Raw genomic sequence first — 12,227 nt, 5'->3', positions numbered from 1 at the left:
CCGGTGCCCTGGGGGTATTTCCCCCGGAGCTGAAATAATTAGGTTTATTAGAACATACAAAATGGAATTATCGCTCTTAAAAACGGTTTAATGGAGTGCGGGGGATTACGGAGAGACATCTGAAGCGGGGAGGGGGGGTCTTTAAATGCTCCGGGGGTCTTTGCAAGAATCGGAAAGAGCAGAGAGGGGAATTGAACAAGGGGGGAGACCACCAACCTACTCATTACAGTCCAAAAACCAATCATTGGAGCAATGATCTCCAATTCTGGCAGCTTGCAGATGTGTGGACTTCAACTCCCAGAATTCCCCAGCCAGCTATGCTGGCTGGGGAATTCTGGGAGTTGAAGTCCACACATCTGCAAGCTGCCAGAATTGAAAAAAAAAAAAACCACTGTCCTGGGTGAGCTGTCATTACAGGTAGTCCTTGACTTACAACACTTCATTTAGTGACCATTCAAAGTTGCATGACTTTACGCCCCTTTTTCACACTTACGACGACTGCAGCATTGCCGTGGTCACACGGTCAAAATTCAGACGCTTGACGACGGACTCGCCTTTACGACGGAGTGTCCCAGGTTCACGTGATTCCCCCTTTGGCAACCTTCCGGCAAGCGAAGTCAACGAGGAAGCCGAATACACTTAACAACCGCGTTGCTAACATTTAACACGTGCCGTGACTCCCTCAACCTCTGTGGCCAGGAAGGTCGTAAAATGAGACACACACACCCAAAAAAAAAAAAGTTGCTTGCCAACCGTCTCTCTTAGGAACAGAAATTTGGGGTACATTGGTGGTCGTAAGTCGAGGACTACCTGTATGGACTTCCCTTCTAAAGCAAGATTTCAGGGAAAGGATAGAAGATACAGAAATGCTGAAAACTTGATTTTCAGTCTCAAAAACAACAACAACAACAACAACAGACCAGGACATTTTATGCAGTCCGGGCCTTTTGTAAAAAAGATGTGGAGACTCTGGAAAGAGTGCAGAGAAGAGCAACAAAGAGGATTAGGGAGCTGGAGGATAAAACATATAAAGAATGTTTGCTCGAATTGGTATGTCTAGTTTAATGAAAAGAAGGACTAGGGGAGACATGATAGCAGTCTGTCTGTCTATCTTCCTATCTTCCTATCTATCTATCTATCTATCTATCTATCTATCTATCTATCTATCTATCTTCCAATCTATCCATCATCTATCTATTTATCTATCTATCTTCCAATCTATCATCTATCTATCTTCCAATCTATCTATCTTCCAATCTATCCATCATCTATTTATCTATCTATCTTCCAATCTATGATCTATCTACCTATCTTCCAATTTATCTATCTTCCAATCTATCCATCATCTATTTATCTATCTTCCAATCTATCCATCATCTATTTATCTATCTATCTTCCAATCTATCCATCATGTATTTATCTATCTATCTTCCAATCTATCTATCATCTATTTATCTATCTATCTATCTTCCAATCTATCTATCTATCTTCCAATCTATCCATCATGTATTTATCTATCTATCTTCCAATCTATCCATCATGTATTTATCTATCTATCTATCTTCCAATCTATCTATCATCTATTTATCTATCTTCCAATCTATCCATCATCTATTTATCTATCTATCTTCCAATCTATCCATCATCTATTTATCTATCTATCTTCCAATCTATCCATCATCTATTTATCTATCTATCTATCTTCCAATCTATCTATCTATCTATCTATCTATCTATCTATCTATCTTCCAATCTATCTTCCAATCTATCCATCATCTATTTATCTATCTATCTATCTTCCAATCTATCTATCTATCTCTATCTACCCATCCATCCATATCTATATCTACATATCCATCCATTTATATATATGCATATATACATATCCATTTGAGGGGCTGCCACGAAGAAGAGGGAGTCAAGCTATTCTCCAAAGCACCTGAAGGCAGGAGAAGAAGCAACGGGTGGAAACTAATCAAGGAGAGAAGCAACTTAGAACTATTTTCCGACAGTGAGAACAATTAATCAGTGGAACAGCTTGCCACCAGAAGTTGTGGGCGCTTCATCACAAGAGATTTTTAAGAAGAGATTGGACAAGCATTTGTCTGAAATGGTATAGGGTTTCCTGTCTGAGCAGGGAGTTGGACTAGAAGACCTTGAAGATCCCTTCCAATTATTCCTATTCCTATTCTATTCTATTCTATTCTATTCTATTCTATTCTATTCTATTCATTCTGAATTCTATTCTATTCATTCTGAATTCTATTCCATTCCATTAATTCTATTCTATTCTATTCTATTCTATTCTATTCCATTCCATTCTCATTTTCTATATTCTTCTATTCTATTCTATTCTATTCTATTCTATTCTATTCTATTCTATTCTATTCTATTCTATTCCATTCCATTCTCATTTTCTATATTCTTCTATTCTATTCTATTCTATTCTATTCTATTCTATTCTATTCTATTCTATTCCATTCCATTCCATTCCATTCCATTCCATTCCATTCCATTCCATTCTAATAACAATACTAATACTAATACTAATACTAATACTAATACTAATTCTATTCTATTCTCCATATTCCATTCTATTCTATTCCAACTGGAAATTGGAAATTAAATGTAAGTGAGCGTACCATAGGGGAGAGGAGAAAAAGCCGAGTCAGATGTGACTTTCCTGCGCATGTGCAAAGTTCGCCCCTCACCTGAAGCAGCCCAAAGAGTTGAGGCGACGGAGCTGGAGGACATCAAATCAGGTTACACTGGTCCGCCCTCCTCTCCCTCCCCTCCGGCAGCCTCAGTTTCTCATGTGGTCCCTTGGGAAAATGAATGGCCCACCTCTGCTCATAAAAAAAATCACAAGATCTCCCTGGCTTCAGGCAGTCCTCACTTAATGACCTCAGCAGAGTCTTGGAGGAGATTTATAGAACCAGGGCCTAAAGAAATATTAGAAGAGCGGCCTAATTAAGAAGGGCTCACATGCATGCAATGGATTAAACCTTTAAAAAAACTTAATTTTTTCTGCATGGAGTATATAGATTCCAGACCATTATTTTCCTCCAAAGTTACAGAAAGCACCCAAAATCCAGGAATGGCTGAGGATTCAAAGACTTAAGCCAAAACCAAGAGCCTTGGTAGTACAGTGGTCTAAGGCAACCTGTTATTAAGCTGGTTATTAAAAAAAAAAAACCAGCTGCCTGCAATTACTGCAGGTTCGAATCTTGCCAAGGCTCAAGGTTGACTCAGCCTTCCATCCTTTCAAAGGTAGATTAAATGAGAACCCAGATTGTGGGGGCAATAAACTGACTTTGTATAAAATATACAAAAGGATGAAGGCTATTGCTTAGCGCATTGTAAGCCGCCCTGAGTCTCCGGAGAAGGGCGGCATATAAATCAAATTAAAAAAAAAAAAAAGCCAGCTTTTTTCCCCCGCGCAAGCCATCACTTTGTTAAACACCCAATTCCCACAGCACTGTCTTATGCCTAAGGATATCTAATCGTGTAGTAGGACTGTATTCCTACTATTATCCTTGTCATCTCCTCGTCTTTCCTACTACCTTCTCCCGTTAGTCTCTTATGATTAATCCCTTTTCTTTTTTTCCATCTTACGATTTATGATTGTATTTCGTGATGCATGATCTACGACTTCTCACTTTTGTTGTTTGGGCACCGAGAGGTTCTGCACCGGAGACAAATTCCTTGTGTGACCGATCACACTTGGCCAAAAAAAAAGAATATTCTATTTTGAAACGAGTAAGGCAGTAGGGCAAAAACATGAAAAGTTAGTCAGGAAAGGCGAAAGTCACTTGGCTGAACCCCAGAGCAACTGATAGCCATTAAAATAATATTAGCTAACCACAGCTAGGAATAGAGAATTCATTCCAGATGTAGAATAAAAGGAGGAATAAACAAAGGGGAAAGAAGGAAGGAAGGAAGGAAGGAAGGAGGGAGGGAGGGAGGGAGGGAGGGAGGGAGGGAGGAAGGAAGGAAGGAAGGAAGGAAGGAAGGAAGGAAGGAAGGAAGGAAGGAAGGAAGGAAGGAAGGAAACAAGTGAAATGTGAAGTCCATTCTAAGGAGTTCTTTAATTTTTCTTACCGGTATTAACCTAAAGTTGTGTAATTGATAAAACCACTTGTCTGGAAATAGTTTTAAAAATGGTTCTGAATGCATTCATAATTAAAAGACCAATCTGAGCACATTGCTAAAAAGGGATAGAATTCCCAAGCCATTTTGCACACTGGACCAAAGTATCATCTATCCATCCATCATCTATCTATCATCACTTTCACCTACTTACCTACCTACCTATTCTGTCTGTCTGTCTGCCTGCCTGCCTGCCTGCCTGCCTGCCTGCCTGCCTGCCTGCCTGCCTGCCTATCTATCTATCTATCTATCTATCTATCTATCTATCTATCTATCTATCTATCTATCATCTATCTATCATCTATCTCTATCTCCCCATCCATCCATATCTACATCCATATCTACATATCCATCCATTTATATATATATATATGCACATCCATTTGAGGGGCTGCCACAGAGAGGAGGAAGGGGGTCAAGCTATTCTCCAAAGCACCCGAAGGCCAGACAAGGAAGAATGGGTGGAAACTGACCAAGGAGAGATTCAACCTGGAAATAAGGAGAAATTTTCAGACAGTGAGAAAAATCAACCCATGGAACAGAAGTTGCCTTTGGAAGTTGTGGGAGCTTCATCCCTGGAAGCTTTCAAGAAGAGACTGGACTGCCATCGGTCAGAAATGGTGTAGTAAGGTCTCCTGCTTGGGCGGGGGGTTGGACTAGATGACCTACAAGGTCCCTTCCAAATCTGTTAATCTGTAATTTATTCTGTAATCTGTAATTTATTCTGTAATCTATCCATCCATCCATCTGTATCTATTTCTGTCTACCCAGCCATCCATATCTATATCTAGCTATACATATACACCCATCCGTATCTATATCTATCTACCATCCATCCATCAATCCATCCATCCATCTGTATCTATATCTATCCATCCATCCATCCGTATCTATATCTACCTTCCATCCATCCATCCATCCATCCATCCATCCATCCATCCATCCATCCACATCTATATAATACATATACATCCATCCATATCTATATTTATCTACCATCCATCCATCCATCTATCTGTATCTATATCTACCACCCATCCATCCATCTATCTGTATCTATATCTATCTACCATCCATCCATCAATCCATCCATCCATCCGTATCTATATCTACCTTCCATCCATCCATCCATCCATCCATCTATCCATCCACATCTATATAATACATATACATCCATCCATATCTATATTTATCTACCATCCATCCATCCATCCATCCATCTATTTGTATCTATATCTACCACCCATCCATCCATCCATCTGTATCTATATCTACCTTCCATCCATCCATCCATCCATCCATCCATCCACATCTATATAATACATATACATCCATCCATATCTATATTTATCTACCATCCATCCATCCATCCATCTATTTGTATCTATATCTACCACCCATCCATCCATCCATCTATCTGTATCTATATCTACCTTCCATCCATCCATCCATCCATCCACATCTATATAATACATATACATCCATCCATATCTATATTTATCTACCATCCATCCAGCTGTATCTATATCTACCATCCATCCATCCATCTGTATCTATATCTATCATCCATCCATCCATCCATCCATCTATCCATATCTATATTTATCTACCATCCATCCATCCATCCATCTATTTGTATCTATATCTACCACCCATCCATCCATCTATCTGTATCTATATCTACCTTCCATCCATCCATCCATCCATCCACATCTATATAATACATATACATCCATCCATATCTATATTTATCTACCATCCATCCATCTGTATCTATATCTACCACCCATCCATCCATCAGTATCTATATCTACCACCCATCCATCCATCAGTATCTATATCTACCACCCATCCATCCATCTGTATCTATATCTACCACCCATCCATCCATCTGTATCTATATCTACCACCCATCCATCCATCAGTATCTATATCTACCATCCATCCATCCGTCTATCTATCCATGTCACTTCACGGCAGCTCCAGCCAGCTCACAAACACCACCAAAACCTTAAAAAACAAACATTAATGAAACGAAAAGGATGCATTTTAGTGGCGGAAGGGTTCCGAGCTGGGGAAACGGACCCCCGTCTCTAATCCCCACTCCCCTCCTTTAATCAGCAGCCAACTTCACCATTCCACCAGACCCTTGCCCGGTGGAGACAATCGATCGCAAGCAGCCAAGCGCCTCTCCCTCCTCAAAGCTGCCTTGAAACTGTCCATCCGTGGGGGGTTTTTTTCCTCCATCAGAATTTCTGGGGAGGGGGGAGGAGGGACGCCCGCAGCCCCCACCTCTGAGGATCATATTCTGCTTTTAAGGCACAGAATGGATGGGGACTGCCTTCCCTTGTCTTTCCTTCACACAACCTGCCTTTGTCTGAAGAGAAGAAGAAGAAGAAGAAGAAGAAGAAGAAGAAGAAGAAGAAGAAGAAGAAGAAGAAGAAGAAGGAAAAAAAAAACCCTTAACCTGCTTATTTTCTCCCTGCTTGACGCTTCGACTGAATTCCTTCTGGGTGAAATTCAATCAACAGGATATATGAGCTGTAACCCGAAGGCTTATCGTCAAAAGGCACGGAGGGCAGAGCAAACAGCTAATAGAAAAGAGAAAAAAAAAAAACAGAGGGGGGGGCAGGAAAAAAACACACATTTTTTGCCAATGAATTGTGCATTTCCCGGATTCCTGCATTTTCTCAGAAGAATGAATGCAGGGAAAGATTGACTCCGGCACCATTAATCCAGGCGGGACAATGATAAGCTTAATTACCCTTATTATTGCAATCCCAATAAACGAGCTCTTAAAAAGCAATCCTGTTTTAAAGGTGGGGGGGGGGTTGTATTTTGCAGGAAGGGTGTCTTTTCTCTGCACCGTTTCTCTTGTGAAAGAGAAATTAATGCCGCTGAATATTTTATCGGGCTGGGGTTAAATCTGCTCTCCCACCGTGGCTGCTTACGGGGATGGCATCCTCAATCCCCCACCGTCAGTCATTTAAAAAAAAAAAATAATAATCTTGCATTCCAGCAAATGGAGGAAGCCCCATTACGGAGATCCGCGGCCCGCGGCCCACCCACTCACCCACCCCCCTAAAAACTGCACAGCCCCCAAACCATTTCTGCTCGCCCGACTCAAAAAGCGCCGGATTAAAAATGTTTTCAAAATGCATCCTGCGTTTGTGTATTTATTGATTTATTTAGCGTTACGGCATATCATACATGAGCTTGCAATATATAACAATTTTCCACCTAGATGTGGGGGAGGGAAACCCCACCATAAAACATGAATGTTTAAAGATATGTATTCAGAACATCATTCTAACCACTGAAACACAGCATCGTTGATATGAAAATAATAATAATAATAATAATAATAATAATAATAATAATAATTAATAATAATAATAAATAATAATAATAATAATAATAATAATAATAATAATAATAATAATAATAATAATAATAATAATAATAATATACTGGCCCGCAGCTTACAGCCGGTCTAACCACGTTTTCTGCCAGCTATAGACAACGTCCAATTTGGCTTACTTATCACATCGTGCGGCAAAACCAAAGCATCATTCTGAGTCCCTTTAAAGCTAATCCTTTAATATGCCAATTCTCACCGAAGGATGCCGCACGGTGTATTTTGGCCATTGCAAATTCCACAGACCAGGTTTTTTTGGGGGGGTAAATTTTACCTTCCTGGCCTTAAGGGGCAAAGGGCAAGTTTGCACCCACCATCACACTCCTCCGCAGCTCTTGCCAGATGAGGGTCCGTCTGTCCATCCCTCCCTCCATGATGGGGGTGTAATACCCACAGGCCCACCGCCTCTGAACCCAAACTACAGACATATTTGTGCATAACTTCTGAGTGGGTAGCTATAAAATTCCCCCACCGTATTCTGAATTCAACTGTATTATTTCCTCTATAAATCGAGCTGGCATAACATCCCTTTTACCCCCTCCCATAATAGACCGTATTTCTGCCCCCGTCCCCCTCACTGGTGCCCCCCTTGCAAACCCTCTCTTGATCCACCATAATAAAAGCTCTGAATCGAACTGGGTACCCAAACACACACACACACACACACGGAGAGATACCTCTTTGAACAAGGATGCTGTAAGTTTAAGCATGTCATGGTGCTGATGTGGGCATTTTTTTACACACACTCGCTGGTCTGATTTTAGCAGCCACGCATAGACCTTAGATTAATAACAGGGTCTTTTCAATGCTGGGCAAATCAAGGTTTCTTTCTGTGCCCCCCATACCAGTTTCCATGCCCCCCACCCCAATGGTCCAGAACCAAGAATTCCTTGCAAAGGAGCCCAGGCCGGGCATTGATTTTTTTTTTTGCAAAAATGGGTCCTGGCAACCACACCACCTCTTTCCTTGCCACTGGAGCCCCCCCCTCAACTGTCCCCCAAATGCTGCTCTCCATGCCCCCCCCCCAAGGCTTCTCCCCAGTTTCCAAAAGGGGCCTATGCACATCACAGCGCCCAGATGCATTCATGCCACAACACTCGCACATGTCTACGCGCGTGTATGCATGCATGTGCGGGTCTCACGCACATCTCTCAGCAATGTGCATGCATGCATGCACGCGCTTATGTGCGTCTCTCCTGCACCTCTCAGGCCGGTGGCAGCAGTGCACGTGTGCAAAATGCATTTTCTTACGTGTCTGCCGTGCACCTCTCGGGGCCGTGGCATCGCACAGGTGCACGCGTGTGTTATGTGCGTGTGTGTGTGTGTGTGTGTGTTGCAGCTTTTCCGACGACAGCCCTGTCCCTCGCGGGCTGCAAAACAGCGTTGTGCGAATGCACCCCGGGGAAAGGAGGAGGAGGGGGGGGAGGCAGCTTTGCACGGGCATGGGCTTGCAAAGCCTTTTCCGACGTGTGGTTGCCAAACTCCCCCCCCAATCCCCCACTTTTACCCCACCCCCCACCCCCCACTCGGGCTTCCCGTGCATTGCACAAACCCCCCCGTCCCTCCCCACCCGCGAGGCAGGTCAAAAGGCGGCGCCCCCTTCAAGGTCAAGCGCAGGGTGGGGGGGAGGGAAAGGAGGGGAGGGGTCTTTTGCAAACCCGGGTCAGCTTCGCCGGTTCCCAAAAAAAAAAGGGGCTCAACCCGGGTCGGATGCTCTCTCCCTTCCCTTTCCCCTCCCCGCCGACCCCCGTTCACACGAGCAAGCGCTGACTCGCGTGTTTGCAAAATTGGAGCCCCGTGCAATTAAAGGGGGGGTCAATAGATCCTTATTTTCACCCCCCCGACCCCCCCTGACCGCCCCCCCCTTTCTCTCCCCACCTGCGGGGCTGGGCGCCGTCTCGGTCTCCGTCCAGCCGCCCGGTCCTCGGCTCCAGCCTCCCGTCCCCGGGGAGCGGCGGGTCGAGCGAGCGAGCTTGCAAGGCCGCAGAAGGGCCCGAGCGGTGCGAAGGGGAGAAGCGCCGCCGCCCGACTGAAGGGGAAAGACGGGCACCGCCAGCAGCTGCTCCTGCCCGCCGCTGGGCGAACCGTTACAGCAAAAAATAAATAATAAAAAAAAAAGGGCCTCCGGAGGAACTACGACTCCCGGCAGCCCCCGCGCGCGCGCGCCGGAAGGAGGCGCCGGAAGTGGGCCGCGAAGCACGCCGGGAATGGTAGGCCAGCAAAGCGCACCAAGTGGTTCTTCCTCCTCTTCCCCCCCACACCCCACCGTAGAGGCTTGTAGGGAGGAAGCGCGCGCGGGGCATGCTGGGGGTTGTAGTTCCGCAAAGTGAATGCTGGTTCTCGGGGCAGCGGCTGGATGGAAAGAGAGCCCGCGGTTCGGATCTCGCGGGTCAGGGCTCCCCGCGGGTTGGGGGCTTCGCGTGTTGTGGGAAGGCAGCCGGGGCAGAGCAGTGTGTGTGTGTGTGTGTGTGTGTGTTTAGTGTGTGTGTGCAAAGGGCGGGGAGGAACCCCGAAAGTGGGTTTTTTTAAGGTAACCGGGTTCCGAGACACGTGTGAATGCGGTCCCACTCTCCCCCAACTAGCCGGTTTTAGCCCGCGTTGGGCGGAGTTTAGCCCAAGCAGGTAATGCGGTCCGTGGGAATTACAGAAAATTGGGATGAGTAGTACGTAAAGAGAAGAACAAGAGTTGGGAGGGACCTTGGAGGTCATCTAGTCCAACCCCCAAGCCGCCCAAGCAGGAGACCCTACAGCCTACATCATTTCTGACAGATGGCAGGCCGGTCTCTTCTTGAAAGCTTCCAGGGATGAAGCTCCCACAGCTTCCGAAGGCAACTTCTCTTCCATTGAATATAGAATAACAAGAGTTGGAAGGGACCCTAGAGGTCATCTAGACCAGCCCCCCGCCCTAGCAGGAGACCTTACATCATTTCTGACAGATGGCAGTCCGGTCTCTTCTTGGAAGCTTCCAGGGATGGAGACATAGCCGAGAGGGACCCCCTTCTATTCCCCCCACCCCACCCCGCTTTGCCTTCCTCCATAGACTGAGCATCATCGTCTCCCATCCTTCTTCCGACTTGGCTGGGGATGATGGGAACCGCAGCCCAAACTTCCCCGCGAGCCCGCCTTATTTCTCCCCCAGCGAAGATCCGCTTAAACCGCTGGCCCTTATATTCTCACGGTGTTTCTTGCGTGTAAACTCGCAAGAAGCGGCGGGAGCAAGGCTTCAGTGAGGACATCCCTGCCGGCTGCGGATGATGGGGCCGAAGGATACCTTGCAAGAGGGATGCGCCTTCTGACGGTCGCCCCGATCCGTGTATCCAAAGGGCCTTTTCACACGTGCAGAGAGGATTAGCACGGATCGCTTTTGTCGCACGTCTGAAAGGGCTCTTTGCATACACGTGTCCAACGCCCTGCCAAAAAAAAAAAAAACGGCTGCCACGGAATAAGAGCATTTCCTCCCAAGAGCGGTAGAGAGAACCCGAAGCTAACAAAGCCACTTTTACAGCGGCTTCTCCTTTGAACTACAAGTCCCATCGTCCCCCGCTGCCCGCTCCAAGGAGGGGGAGGGTGGCTTCGCCTTCGCTCTCCGCCAGCCGGGAGAGCAAAGCCTGCTGGGAGATGTAGTCTGGAGCCTCGCTGGCTCCCGCTTTGGGAACGGGGGTCTCCCGTTGCTTCCAAGCGGAGACTCCGGGGGCCGGGTTCCCACGATGCACGCAATTCTTAAGTCAACGACCCGCATTTTAACCTAGCCTGGTGCATCCATTCGGCTCTTGGTGGTTGCTTTCTTGCAGACGTCTCATTAACCAACCTAGGTAACATCATCAGTGCTGCAGGATCATCGGTAGCACTGAGGATGTTATCTAGTTGGGTAATGAAACGTCTGCAAGAAAAGAACCCACCTCAGAGAACACCAAGGAGCCCACAATCCTCTTCCTCCTTCTCGTTTCTGCAAACCCCACTCCTTTCTAGAACTGATGCTCTTACCTAGTTGGGTAATGAGAGGTCTGTAAGAAAACAACCCAGCTCAGAAAAAATTAAAATCTCGGGTGTTTTCCCTCGTCAGTGTAAATAAGTTGGTTAAAATATTTAAAATCCTGGTTAAACGTTCGAAACGTTGCTTTAAGAAAAACTTTTAAAGTCACTGGTAGGATTTTAGCTGAGGTTTTAAAGGACCTTGCAGAGTGCTCTGTAAGGACTTTTAGAAGATTTTAAGCTGGGATTTTAACCAGGATTTTAAACATTTTAACCAACTTATTTACAATGACGCGGGAAAACACCCGAGATTTTAATTTTTTGCATATATATATATATATATATATATATATATATATATATATATATATATATATATATATATATATATATATATTTAACACAAACATACAATACATAATCAATCATTCAGTGATGGTGATTGGGGAGGGTGAAAACTGCCTTCCCTACCCTCCCCCCCACCCGGAGGCCCTCCGGAGGCTGGAAACAGCCCGGTTCCCAAATTCCGGTGGGCCCGGAAGTCCCAAAAATCAGTTGACCAGCGCGCGCATGCATGCTGAAGCTGAGCTAGGGCAATGCTCGCGTGCCCACAGATATGGCTGCGCGTGCCACCTGTGGCGCGCGTGCTATAGGTTCGCCATCACGGATCTAGGTGTTTCTTTTGTGT

General features: G+C 45.3%; 1 protein-coding gene across 4 annotated transcripts in view; it reads right to left on the bottom strand.

Annotated features, from left to right (window-relative positions):
* Nucleotides 1–9,669, bottom strand: part of FAM168A (family with sequence similarity 168 member A) — an 86,640-nt gene extending 76,971 nt beyond the window's left edge. For 2 of the 4 annotated variants that reach the window (XM_087895732.1, XM_087895733.1), the window contains exon 1: nucleotides 9,446–9,669. The gene's annotated coding sequence lies outside the window, so the exon portion shown is untranslated. The remainder of the gene's footprint in view (nucleotides 1–9,445) is intronic. The other 2 variants (XM_087895735.1, XM_087895734.1) reach the window with 2 other exon arrangements.
* Between the last annotated feature and the right edge of the window lie 2,558 nt (nucleotides 9,670–12,227).

The sequence above is a fragment of the Pantherophis guttatus genome, chromosome 5 (assembly GCF_059756535.1).
Source record: "Pantherophis guttatus breed Tessera chromosome 5, ASM5975653v1, whole genome shotgun sequence".
Classification (NCBI taxonomy): Eukaryota; Metazoa; Chordata; class Lepidosauria; order Squamata; family Colubridae; genus Pantherophis; species Pantherophis guttatus.
Note: the sequence above shows the minus strand (reverse complement) of the source record. Positions and strands in the feature narration are given on the sequence as shown.